This window comes from Hibiscus syriacus, unplaced genomic scaffold, assembly GCF_006381635.1.
Source record: "Hibiscus syriacus cultivar Baekdansim isolate YM2019G1 unplaced genomic scaffold, ASM638163v2 tig00116946_pilon, whole genome shotgun sequence".
NCBI classification, from domain to species: Eukaryota; Viridiplantae; Streptophyta; class Magnoliopsida; order Malvales; family Malvaceae; genus Hibiscus; species Hibiscus syriacus.
Window position 1 is genome coordinate 408,641 of NW_024063481.1, and position 14,107 is coordinate 422,747.

A 14,107-nucleotide genomic window follows, 5' to 3' on the forward strand; every position below is an offset into this window, starting at 1 on the left:
ATATCAATGTAAAGCCCCTCATGGAACCTCCTACACCTCAGTAACTCAATTTCAACTAGCTCGGGAGCATATCAGCTCAACCGAAGAAAATATCTCTTGTACTCATACATAGTACGATCCCCCTTAGCTAGCTTGGAGAACTTCATCCTTAACCCATCCATATGAGCCTTTTCGATATACTTACCTCTAAACTCACTCAGGAACTAATCCCATATAGGCATCTCAGGCTGTATAACTATCTCTACAGTCGATAAAATCACATTTGAGCAAAGTGGTGGCGCACTCTAGTTTACCCTTCGGGGTAAGGTAAAGCTATCTTAAAATCCTAATGATCTCCCTCAACAAATTATAGGTTGAAATTGGATCATAGTCATTTGAACCATAAAAGTCCAATGTCTTGTATCTTCATAGTCTCTCTACTAGAGACTCTACTGACAATATCGTACTCAGGGTGACTAATTGAATAGTCTGTAATCTATGAATAGTATCAACTATCTCTCTAAGCATAGAAGTCAAATCTTCAAAGTTCGTCTCTTAGACCCCATGGCCATTTGACGCCAGACAGAATAGTGATTATCCTGTAGGCTAGTTCCGACAGACGATTCACAAGAGAAAATTCGCCCAAAAACCAGAGAAAAAAAAGTCTCTAGGGTTTAATAAAATATTATAAAATCAAACAATGCAAAAAGCAGTCCACAAGCTGGGCTGTTATAGCAAAAAAATCGTCTTTATTCGAATTTTGCCAAAAATAGCAAAATCCCGAAAATCACTCTAAATTGAAATTCGAAATAAAATAAGCAATCTCCCAAAAATCCGGACTAAATCGGATTTAAATTGACTTCCTAATTAACAATCGAAATATTACCATAAATAGTAAAAAATAACTAAATCTAGTGATTCGGAAGGGAAAACGACAGAATTTGAGGTTGAAAAAAAGGCCACATGGAGAGCGTGCGCGTCGAAAAGAGCTTTCCGGATTGGGGTCTTATGCGCGATTCTGACACCTGTAGCCAAAGTTATGGCCAAAAGACTGAAACATACTCAAAACGACCCCAATGAGGAACATGTCACAATCAATTCCAGCCTTTGCGCTGATCTGCCAACTCATGGTATCTCAGCGCCATCAACGTATAATCTGAAAGCTCAGCATCATCTGTCTCGGATCCCCCTGCATCAGTCACCCCGGGTTGGAAAGAACTCGTCATCGAGTTCAGAGTAGTGTCATCAGGATCCACATAACAATGACTCAAGTGCTTCACATTAAAGACATCAGATGAGAGGTACAACTCTCAAATCTACCATCGAGAATACGCTTAGAACCTTCGACCATCAATTTTTTTTTGTAAACATGTTCAAGAGAAGAAGCACCATCATAATTCTATAACTATAAGAGTACTTCCAGAACCTAGGGGAATGTATTCAATTACAGTTTACTATAAGCAACCACTAGGTACTAGGACCAAATCAACCTAAACATTGATATCACTAAATGTAACACCTAAAACCCAACTGAGTTTAAAGTATCATATTCCGCTGACAAGGCAACCACTAAAATTTAAAACCTTTTTTATTTTCCTTTAAAAACACCATAAGTTCATTAAAAGACATCCATAATTGTTATAAAATACTTTTATAAATTGGAGTTTCATAACACATAGTTGAACCAAAATAATACAATCTCAGAGTTCACAAATTTTTATGCAATAATAAGAATCCTATAAATACACATGCCCGCTAAAAGTAACAATATAATACTCTAAAAGGAATGCTAGAAGTCTTGTTTTGTTGATACTCCTCGAACGACTCAACTACTAACATGCGAACAAAAACATCCTAACATTAAGCTTACAAAGCTCAATAGTATAATCGCTAATCTATAGCAACATTATGAATATCTTAAACATAAGCATGCTATAAGACATATTAATAAGTAGTAAGTATATGCATAACTGATAACTCTCCAAAACATTTATCATTTGGATCACATTAGGAACATTTTATGTTTAATTTACAATGTTTTGGATCATTTTCATTTTGGAAGTAGTTTATGGAACTTGGATTATTTTTGTTATTTTATGTTGAATTATGGTACGTTGATATTGTGGCAATTCTCTTTATTGTAGGTGATGCTATAAAACGATGTTATGCCAAATTGCTATGCAGAAATGAAAGCAACTGTTGAGTCATCAGGTGGTTATAGAGCTTTTTAGAATTGGGGCAGCTGTCAAATGGCTAAAATATCTTGAATTTGGTGGAACAATTATATTGGCTGGAGCTTTGACCTACTCGGCCTATAAATAGAGGATAAAGATCACACATTTGGCATGATGATTTTCCTTCTTCTTCAATTTTCTTCTTCACCAAATTATTTTCAAGTCACGGCTGCCTAAACCACCCGCCAAGACGTGTAGTAGCAATTAGAGAAGCATTGTCGTGTAGAAACGACAGTGAAGTAGAGTTCTATTTTATTTTTGTTCTCTTTTTTAAAGAATGAAGTGAACGTTATTACCTTAGAATATTTCTTTATTTTGGATGTTGTTATGCTACTTTGATAATTTTTGGAAATGAAAGTTATTGATTTTGCATACTACCTTCTTGTAGCATTAGTATTTCGAAAGTAAGTTAGCATATGGAAATGTGTGCATCCAATAGTCATTGCATTGTTAACTTTTTAATTTCTTGAATTGGTGAAAATTGGTTATAAGAGGTTAAGTAGTGTTAATTTTTGCAATTCCCATTAATGCAATTGCATCAACATTATCATAGTGAAAGCTGGCAAATGACAGCCTCATTTGCGAATACATTGATTTATTGCTCTCCTGAATGTTGATGTATTTCTTGACATTTCCATCCTAATTTTATTACTTTGCTACCTTCTTTTTTCTTACTATTTTATCCATACATCTTTTAGTACTCACCATTACAACTCTTTTGTGACATTCTCTCTATGTGGCTTTGATATTTGATACTCTTAAACCATCCACTTTACTACTTAAATATTATATGTATACTTGTGTGATTGTTATATCACTTATCATAGCATCAAGTTTTTGGCGGCGGCGTTGTCGGAGACCAATTGTATTGCATTAGAGTTGTTTTATTTCTTATTTTCAATGAATTTATTTATTTTTTAGTTTTTAAGTACGTCTTTCTTTTTCATTTTGATTCGGAGGTGCATGACTTGCCAAAACAATCAAGAGTTAGAGCCATTTGATCCAAAAATTGAATGTACATTACGTCAATGTTATAGACAATAAAACTGTAATCGAGTAAACATGAACACGAGTGATGGTGACAATGCTTTGCCATCATTACAACATGGTGATGAAGAATCATCGGTTGAAAATAGAGTTCATCAACCAAACTTCTATAAAATCGATGATCACAATAGACTAATTCGAAAGCACATTGTACTTGCTATGGATGATCTAAATTATGGCATCGTGAGACCTTCCATCAATGTTGTATAGTTTGAGTTGAAGGCGGTGTTGTTTCAGATGTTGTAATCAAATGGGTAGTATAACAGTTCATTTACGGAAGATCTTAGAGCACACCTTAGAGAATTCATAAAAGTTTGTGACTCTTTCATGTAGCAAGGACTGACCAATGAAGCATTGAATTTGAAGTTGTTTCCCTAGTCACTCTGTGACAAAGCTAAACCATGGCTCAATTCACTGCCACTTGGTGCTATAACATTGTGGAATGAATTGACTCAAAAGTTTTTGCTACGTTTTAACTCTGCCAACATGAATGCTAAGTTGAGAAATGATCTTTCAGCAGTCAATAAAATAGATGATGAGAACTTATATGAAGCTTGGGAGCATTTTAAGGATTTGTTGTACAAATTCCCGATACATGGTTTCCAACATTGTAAATAAATGAAAATGTTTTACAATTGGTTGAATATGCAAAAGTAAATGGTTGTTAATTTTTATGCTAATAGAGCATTGTTGGATACAAGGTACAATGAAGCCTACGAAATCTTTGAAAGGATATCCAGCAATGGCTATCAATATCCCAATACAAGGAATATGTCTGGAAGACAAAATGATACAGTGGTAGATAATGGTGCTTTCAACACGATGGCCAAACAGAATACAAAATTGATTGAAATGATCAAGAAGATAAAAAGATTGGAGGAATGTATGAGGGAAATGTTGTAGCAATTGAATCTTGCGTTTATTGTTGAGAGAATCATAATTTTGAGGAATGTCCAAAAATATCGAATCGGTGTACTTCATGAGGAATTATAATTTGAATGCCAACACCAAGACATATGAGAATACTTAAAATTTTAATTATTGGAATCACCCTAATTTATCATGGAGGAGTCAAAATATATATAATCACAATATGAAATTCCAATAAAACTTTGGGAGTACGCAACAACATTATCAACCACAACAATAATACAATCAACAACAGATGATGCCCCAACATCAATCACAATATCAAACAGTGCAACCATAATAATGTCAGAACCAACATAATTATCAAGGAAATCATTCCAACCAAGCTTTAACCTCAACTTCTCTTGAATTTTCTAAAAGAATATATCTCAAGAAATGAAGTCGTGATCAAATCAATATAACATCTCTAAGATCTTTGGAGAATCAAATAGGCCAACTAGCAAATGCTATGAGCAAGACCAAAAGGAACAATGCCTAATCACATTGAAGTTATGAAGATACATGGGAAAAGACAATATAATGAACATTGCAAGAACATCACTACACTAAGTGGCCTCCATATTGGGATGTCTACTGAAGAATCTAAGAATAATGATTATGAAAGGAATGGATAACAAGAGAAAGATAAGAAATTATAATTGGATATTGAAACACCCATTATGGATCTAGAGAGTTTCATTATTCATTATATTATTAGTGATAAATTTTTAGGAAAAGCATTATGTGATTTGAGTTCTAGGATTAATCTTATGTTATTGTCAATTTTTGGGAAGTTTGAAAGTGGAGAAGTAAAGCCCACCACTGTGACTCTCCAACTTGTTGATCGTTCTACCATATATCGTAGTGGAATTGTGGAAAAAATGTTATTTCGAGTGGACAAGTTCATTTTTCCTACTGATTATTATCATATTGGACTGTGAAGCCGAAAAGGATGTCCCAATTATACTTGGTCGATCCTTCATTGCCATCGGTCGAGCTTAATCGATGTTGAAAAGGGAGAACCTACTATGTGATGATGAACACATTACTTTCAATTTTTTGAATAATATTTCAGATGAGAATAACAATGGTGAATGTTACTCTATTGATATTATTGATGTCTTTTTGCAGAAACAATGGGATTATTGCCACAACATTAATACTACTACCGTAATGTTGTGATAATAGAGGAACTAATTGAGAATAAGGAGGTTGAAGGAAACTACATGAAAAACTTTGAATCATTGGAGTTATTATCATATCCTATTCAAGTTCCTCACCCCTCTATTGAAGAGCCACCCATCCTTGAGCTAAAGCTTTTCCCTGATCATTTGAAGTATGTATTCCTTGGATAAGATAATAATTTTCATGTTATTCTTGCAACAAATCTGGGAGCATTATAGGAGGAACAATTGCTTAATGTTTTGAGGTAGAATCGACAAGTAATTGCTTGAAGCATTACTAATATCAAGGGAATTAGTCCAGCTATTTGTATGCACAAAATATTGTTAGACGATCCTAATAGCAGTTCAATTGAGCCAAAAAAAAGAGGCTGAAAGAGGTGGTTCCAAAAGAAATCATCAAATAGATGGGTGTTGGTGTCATCTACCCTATTTTGGACTGCAGTTGGTTAAGTCATATCCAATGCGTGACAAAGAAGGGCGACATCATTGTTGTCTCCAGTGAGAGAAATGAATTAATATTGGATGGTGTATATGCATGGAATATAGGAAGTTGAACAAGGCTATACGAAATGACTATTTTTCGTTGTCATTCATAGACCAAATGTTGGATAGGCTTGCTGAAAAATCTTTTTATTGTTTTCTTGATGGATATAGTGGTTATAAAAAATAGGAAATGCACTGGAATATCAGGGGAAGACTATTTTTACATTTCCTTATGGCATATTTTCTTTTCGAAGAATACATTTTGGTCTGTGTAATACTCCAACAACATTTCCAAGTTGTATGATGGCTATATTTTTTGACATATTTGAAGACTTCCTTGAGGTATTCATGGATGATTTTAATGTTTTTGGCCAAAGCTTTAATTAATGCCTTGACACCTTACCTAGTATTTTGAAGAGATGTGATGAAACCAATCTTGTGTTAAATTAGGAGAAATCTCACATCGTGGTGATCGAAGGCATAATGCATGGGGCATCGTATTTCATATTGTGGCATTGAGGTAGATAAAGCTAAAGTGGAATTTATTGAGAAGTTTCCACCTTCCACCAATGTGAAATGAGTTAGGACTTTATTAGGTCATGTTGGATTTTATCGACGATTCATCAAGGATTTTTCCAAGACTCTAAGACCATTTTGCTCATTCCTAGAGCAAAATAGGAATTTTTTTGTTGATGATAAAGTTCTCCAGTCCTTTAAAATAATCAAGCTAAAATTAGTAAATGCTCATATTGTATTGGAACCGAATTGGAATTTTCCATTCGAACTTTTGAGTGACATTAGTGATCAAGCGGTTTGTGCAATGTTGGGGTAATGAAGAAATAAAAATCTTCTATTCTATACATTATTCTAGCAAAACCTTGAACGAAGCTCGAGTCAATTACACAACATCTGAGAAAGAATTACTTGTTGTTGTGTTATCCTTTGACAAATTTAGATCTTACCATTTTGGAAACAAAGGTGATTATCTATACAAATCATGCATCATTAAAGCATTTGTTTTCTAAGAAAGACAACAAATTGAGGTTAATGCACTACATGTTTCTACTAAAAGAGTTTGATATTAAAGTAAGAGATAAGAAGGGCTCCTAGAACTAAGTGGTTGATCATTTGTCCCGTTTGGAGTCAGGTAGTGAAGATGGGAAAATACTTATGATTCTCGATCATTTCCCGGATGAATTGTTTCCTATTATTAAAGTATTGCCTTGGTATGTTGATTTTGTGAATTATCTCATGAGTGGATTGTTGCCACTATATCTTAATCCCCAAGGACGAAAAAAATTCACGAGATATGTTAAAGCATATCATTGGGAGGATCCATATCTTTTCAAGCAATGCAATGACCAAATTTTGCGATGATGTATCCCTTAATATGAGCAGCAAAGTATACTACATCATTGCCATGAAGTGTCTTATAGTCGACATTTTAGAGGCACGGGCCCAACATCAAAGGTACTTCAATGTGGTTATTATTGGCCATCATTGTTTAAAGATGCTAATGAATTTGTCAAGCATTACGATCGCTGTCAATGAAGTGGTAGCATTTCTCATCGTAATGAAATGTCGAAGCAACATATTTTGGAGATTAAATTATTTGACGTTTGCGGTTGGACTTTATGGAACCCTACCCATTATCTTGTGGTAATCATTATATATTAATTGTTATTTATTATGTTTCCAAATGGGTCAAAGTTGTAATATTACCTTCGAGTGATGCTAAATCTGTATTGAAATATATTCATAAAAACATCTTCAACCTCTTTGGAACTCCAAGATAATTTATTAGTGATGAGGGTTCCCATTTCACATCCAAGCAAGTTTCTATTGCCTTGCACTGATATGGAGTAAATCATCACATTGCGACAACATACCATCCTCAATCTAATGGTAAAGCCGAGGTCTCCAATCGGGAACTCAAGAAAATTCCAGAGAATATTATGAATCCTTCAAGGAAAGATTGGTCTTTTCTCCTTGATGAAGCACTCTGGGCTTATAGAACAGCCTAGAAAACCACATTGGATATGTCTCCATTTGGCCTTGTGTATAGCAAATCTTGTCATTTTCCTATGGAGTTAGAGCATAAAGTAATGTGGTAACTTAAAAGACTAAACTTCTACCTCGATACTGACAACGAAAAGAGAATGTTACACCTTAATGAATTTGAAAAGCTTCGAAAAAATGCATATGAAAGTGAGAGAATAAACAAGGAAAAGAGGAAAAACTGGAATGACAAACACATCTTGTCGTGACAATTCCATGTTGGGAAGCTTGTGTTGTTATTTAATTCTCGTTTGAAATTATTTCCTAGGAAGCTTAAATCCTATTTGTTTGAGACATTCGAAATCATTGAAGTATATCCTCATGGAGTCGAGTTGTTAATGAACTTAGTATATGGAAGCACATTCAAAGTCAGTGGGTAATATTTGAAGCATTATTGTAACAATCACAACTCACATATTACTTCTATCACACTAAGCAAAATTCCATCTCTTTAATTTTCCTTTATTTTCAATAAGTCATTTTTGAAATTATATTAGTTTTTTATTTCTTTAATTTTAATGTTTATTTTTTATTTTCTATATAGGGAACGCCATGACATTGTCTAGTGCATTGATGGTTTTTATTAAGCTTTTGTTGCAAAAAAAATCTATAATTTTGCATGGCCTATGCTATATGGGATGCTAGCAGCAACGTCAGCTAAGCGGTAAAATTTTAATGCTAAAAAGGTAATAGTGGGTTGTCGCCCTATTTTTCACCCAATCATCAACACCGTCCATTTAAATTTTATCAAGCCATCCATTTAATTCTCATCCACCCATACACTTCAAAAGAAAATATAAAAATTTTATCTTTATCTTTTTAAATTTTAAACCAAGCATTTAAAATACCCCACCATCCCTAGTAACAAACCTTTACTTTTTCACATTTCTCTTTCATCTTCTCCTTCAGTTGTTTTCCCTTCCAAAACATTAAAGGTCTCATTTTTATTTTCTTTTTTCTTTCCTTTCCACTATTTGATCTTCATCAAAGCTTCCTTGCATGGCACCCAAAAAGAAATTCATTTTCAAAGGTTTTCACCGAACTCCAAACCCATTGTCGCGAGCACCATCTATTCTTCCTATGAGTATTTTAAACACTGCTCCAGTTCAATTTCTCAATGAGGAGCATGAATGGATATATAATGAAGATTTCTCTTATCGAGAGTTTTCCCTTGAGAAAGAGTTAGATTTTTCATCTATGGAAGACCCCCATGCATACACATATCCCTTGAGAAAGAGTTTGGAGGAATATGTGAACCAAGAAAAAGAAATTGCTCGATAACTACTTGATCTGAATGATGACAAGGTTGTTCGTGAAGTTTTTGTTGAAGAAGTGCAGAGCCTTAATGTTCAAACAATTATTGGAAACGTTTTCGAGGATAATGATAACTCTCCAAACGAGTTATCTTTTAGGATCTTTTTACTTGGGTTAACTTTGAACTTTTTCACCATCAGGAGCATATTAGGATCATTTGTACATACTTTAGCATTAGTTTGCATCATGAGAATCAATGAAGTTCTTTGGGATATTTTTGAACTTATTGCTGAAAAATGATACGCGATGTCGTAGCATTTCTTGAAGCTGCATGTAATGTTTTACAGAGGTTGCAACAATTGATGACTCACCTGGTGGTTAGAAGAACATTTTGGAATGGACAACTGGAAGGGGGAATTTATCAATTGATCTAAACCCACCTGAAATGTGGAGAAAAAACATTGGTTGAGGGTTGAATCCCTTAAACTATAAATAGGAGAGCACCTTGTACCATTGATTTCAACTTTTCTACCTTCAATCATTTTCCCGACCATATTTGATTCATATTTAGAGCTTAATTCCCTCACCAGGGAGTGCATTTGTAGCTGTGGAGTAGTGATAACTCCGTAAAAAGACTCAATTTATAGTCTTTTCACTTAAGTTATTGCTAGTCTAAACAAAGTATGCATAGCATTTTAGTTGCATTTAGGTTATATTTTCTTGTGGTGGATAAGTTTTGCTTCGGCAAGATTTATTTGGTTTAACCGATGCTGCTGACGAGAAAGGGTTTGTGTGGATTGTGTATATGCAGGAAATTTACAAAGAAAGAACATTTCAGTCACGAAAACTTAATTTATAGGGGCCAAAGAAATAGAGAAGCTAAAGTACGTGAGGAGTAGATTTATCTCGCCAAGGCAAGGTTTATCTGGAAAGTCTGAAGCGGATATGACGAAATCGCCTATGTTACAAGCTAGCTGGATGACTTTCTTCATGTGCAAACAAGCCCTAAAAATTCTGACAACTGCCAGCCGTCTTTCTTTTTTAGTCTGAACAATAACTGTTATTTACGGAATCTCCAATCATGTGAAACCCTAGGAGATTACCCTCTATAAATATCCAACCGTAGCCGCCAAAGAGGAAGGAGGGAAGATAGAGAGCTTTACTGAAAGTGTGAGCAAGCAGCTGTAGTGCTTCCTCACCGTTTACCAACCGATCTTCCTTAGTGTCCTCCATATTCAGACTGTAGCAGAGTGGTGGTCAGCTCTCGAGAGAGGCTGATCACCAAGGCAAGCGCGGTGCTGATTAGAATTGTCATGACAGAGCCCCCAGTTTTGGGAGTCATTCTTCCTTTGTTCTTAATGTCTTTACATATTTGGGGTTGTATTAAATGATTATACTTGGATGACTTTTTGATAGCACTATGACTGTCTTACTTGGTGTTAATCTTTGTTTTTCCTAGACAATTATTTTATGTTTTATGAATGATGAACTATGCTTTTGCTCATAACTGTTTTGTTCATTGTTTGAATATTTTACCTTGACACTGTAAGAGCTTCGAGAGATTGCATGGGGTCTTGGTTAAACATGTCTTGGCAATGTAAGAGCATCTAAAGATCGTCTTTTGTCTAGATAATGATTCTTAGATTCTAGAGAATTAAGATAGATCTCCGTGAATAATGGAATGGATTCAATATGATGATGTTCTAACTTGTCTACCTTAGAGATAAGGAGCGGGTTTCAATCGACTAAAAGGGATAGGTGCTAGAGTAGGATAGACAACGACTATAGTTCACGCTGAGAGGTATTGCAACAACAAAAGTCTGACAAACCAAGGGTTGTAGTTAACACTGAGTGGTATTGCAATAGCAACCGTCTAAGAATATTTAGTAATCCTATCGGGCAGCTTAAGCATGTCATAATATTTCATTATGGACTTAGAATAATTGTTGTCAATGCAAAAGATTAGCATAAGTGCTCTGTGATAAGTCTGAATATGTGAGGTTGTTTGAATTTTATTTGAATCAACGTTTGCCTTTGTTTTGTTTTATTTTGATAATTTGCATATTTATTTTGTCTCGACCAAACCTTTCTACAATCATACTTTATAGTATTTCCTTGTTTTAATAATAATAGATTTTTAGTTTGACAAGATAGTAGGAATTAGCTTGTGACAACTAGTTCTAGTTGTGGTGAAGCTTAAAAGCGTTCAACCAATCCCTGAGCAGATGATAGTCACTTACCCTATATTACTTGATTTTATTATGTATACTTGCACATAATTGCTTGCCTTAGCATGTATATTTACAAACAATCAAGTTTTTGGCGCCATTTTCAGGGATTGGCAACTGACGGAATTTTTATTCGCCATAACAAGTTTTTCTTGTCACATTTTATTTATTTAGTCTAACGTATTTTATTTCCTTTTGTAGGTTTTTATTATTGCATGACCCTGAGATCTGCTGGTAAACCATTGGAACCATTCGACCCTGAAGTTGAACAGTCATTCAGACAGAGGCGACGTGACCAACGAACCAGAGAATATTTAAACCAACTAAAATCACAGGGAAACAACATGTGAGATCACGAAGATCCCGATGTAGCAATTAATCTTCAAGTTTCAATTCTAAGAGCAATACGAGATCATTTGAATCCAATTCTTGATGATCTCAATCAAGGCACCGTGGCACCTGAAATACAAGCAACTCATTTTGAGCTTAAACCGGTGATGTTTAATATGCTAAATTACATCAGTGAATTTGGTGGTTCACCTAATGAGGACGCTAGACAGCATATTTGTGCCTTCCTTGAAGTATGTGATTCATTCTGACAACAAGGAATGCATGAAGATGTGCTTAAACAAAAACTTTTCCCTTATTCCCTACACGATAAAGCGAGAGCTTGGCTCAGTGGAGTTCCTTCATGCTCAATGGAGTCATGGGCAAATTTATGCAAGAGTTTCCTACTCATATACAATCCTCCCAATATGAATACACAGCTTCGCAATGATATTGCAAGTTTTCACCAAGGAAATGATAAACCAATGTATGAATGTTGGGATAGGAATAAAAGTTTACTTCGCAAATGTGTCAACCATGGATTTCATGACTGGACTCAAGTAGTAATGTTTTACAACGAAGTTAATGCACCAACTCGAATGATGTTGGATGCCTCAGTAAATGGAACCTTACTTGATAAATCACCCGAGGAAGCTTTTCATATCCTCGACAAGATAGCAAATAATGATTATCAATTCCCAAATACAAGATTGGGAACTGGTAGAAAACCATCTAGAGCATATGAACTAGAGTGTAAAGATTTAGTAGCAGCTCAACTTTCTGCCATAACTAATATGTTGAAAAATTTACAGCGTCCTAATGAGGTAAGAGAAGTCAAGGTGACCAATAACGCATGCATATTTTGTCACGGCAACCATCATGGGAGTGAATGTCCGGAAAATCATAAATCCACTATTTTGTGGGAAATTATAACCGGAGCAATAATAACCCCTATTCCAACACATATAATCTTATTTGGAGACAATATCCGAACTTTTCATGGAGTAATCAAGGGAACAGTAACAATCAAGAAGCAAATTATAGCAGGCCACAGCAAAATAATTCAAACCATTAACATTTTCAGAATCAACATCATCAGCTGCCCTGGCAAAACAATAAAGGTACAACTTCTTCCTCTAATACTAATTCCAATACTAACTCCTTGGAGTTGTCATTAATGGAATTTATGGCCTCGATATAAGATTTCATGGCTTCAACAAAGACCTTGATGCACAAGCATTCTATAACAATTAAAAACCAAGGAAATTTATTACAAAGCCAAGCTACTCTTTTAAAAAGCCATAGTTCATCTCTAAGAGAATTAGAGAATCAAGTGGGATAAATTGCTACGGCATTAAATTCTCACCCACAAGGAAATCTCCCTTGTGATACTGAAATCACTAAACATAACGGAAAAGATCAATGCAATGTACTTACACTAAGGTGTGGAACACAGGTCAACCAAAATGACAAGTTTAGGGGAGAACACCTAAACAATTCTTGTCATGGCATAATACAACGAAAAGATCAAGCTGTAAATGGGAAACAGGATGAATCGCCCAAAGAGAAGGGAAAATATGAAACCTCAAAAAAATATCATCCAGATAATGAGAAATTCATGGCCAAGGCCAGAGATTCCTCAGCACCATTGGCAGAAAATGTGAGACCTCTGCCACCGTTCCCTCAACGATTGAAAAAACATAATGATGACATTCAGTTCAAGAAATTCGTTGATGTTCTGGACCAGTTGTATATCAATGTGCCCTTACTCGAAGCCATCAAACAAATGACTTCCTATGCCAAGTTTCTTAAAGACATAGTTACAAGGAACAGGAAGGTAGAACATGTTGTCACGGAAACAGAAATCTATTTTGCAGTAAGCAAACTCCCACTAAAACAAAAAGACCCTGCCAGTTTTATAATACCATGCTCAATTGGTAATAACTTTGTAGGATGAGCTCTTGTTGATTTGGGATCAAGTGTAAACTTGATACCAAATTCTATATTTATGAAGCTGGAGGGATATCAAGCTTGTCCAACCATAGTTATCTTACAACTGGCCGATCGGTCTTATGTGGGACCTGAGGGCAGAATAGAAGACGTCATAGTAAAGGTGGACAAATTCGTATTTCCAGTTGATTTCCCCATCTTGGACTGTGAAGCCTATGAAAATGCACCTATCATTCTGGGACGACCCTTTTTAGCCACTGAAAGAATCCTAATAGATTGCGAAAAGGGAGAGTTCACAATGCCATTAGGAGAACAAAGTATCACAATCAATGTCTTCAATTCCATGAAAAATGTGGACGACTCAGAAGAATACCAATACATCAGAGAAGTAAGTTCAATAGAAGAGGAAGAAAAGGCAATTCTTGCCCATGATGAACCTCTAGAGCTAGATGAA

At 35.1% G+C, this 14,107-nt stretch overlaps 1 non-coding gene across 1 annotated transcript; it reads right to left on the reverse strand.

Moving 5' to 3' along the window:
* Positions 1-3,755: 3,755 nt before the first annotated feature.
* On the reverse strand, positions 3,756-3,862 carry LOC120188513. The gene has a single exon (XR_005522422.1). It is a non-coding gene; the product is annotated as a small nucleolar RNA R71 (small nucleolar RNA).
* Between the last annotated feature and the right edge of the window lie 10,245 nt (positions 3,863-14,107).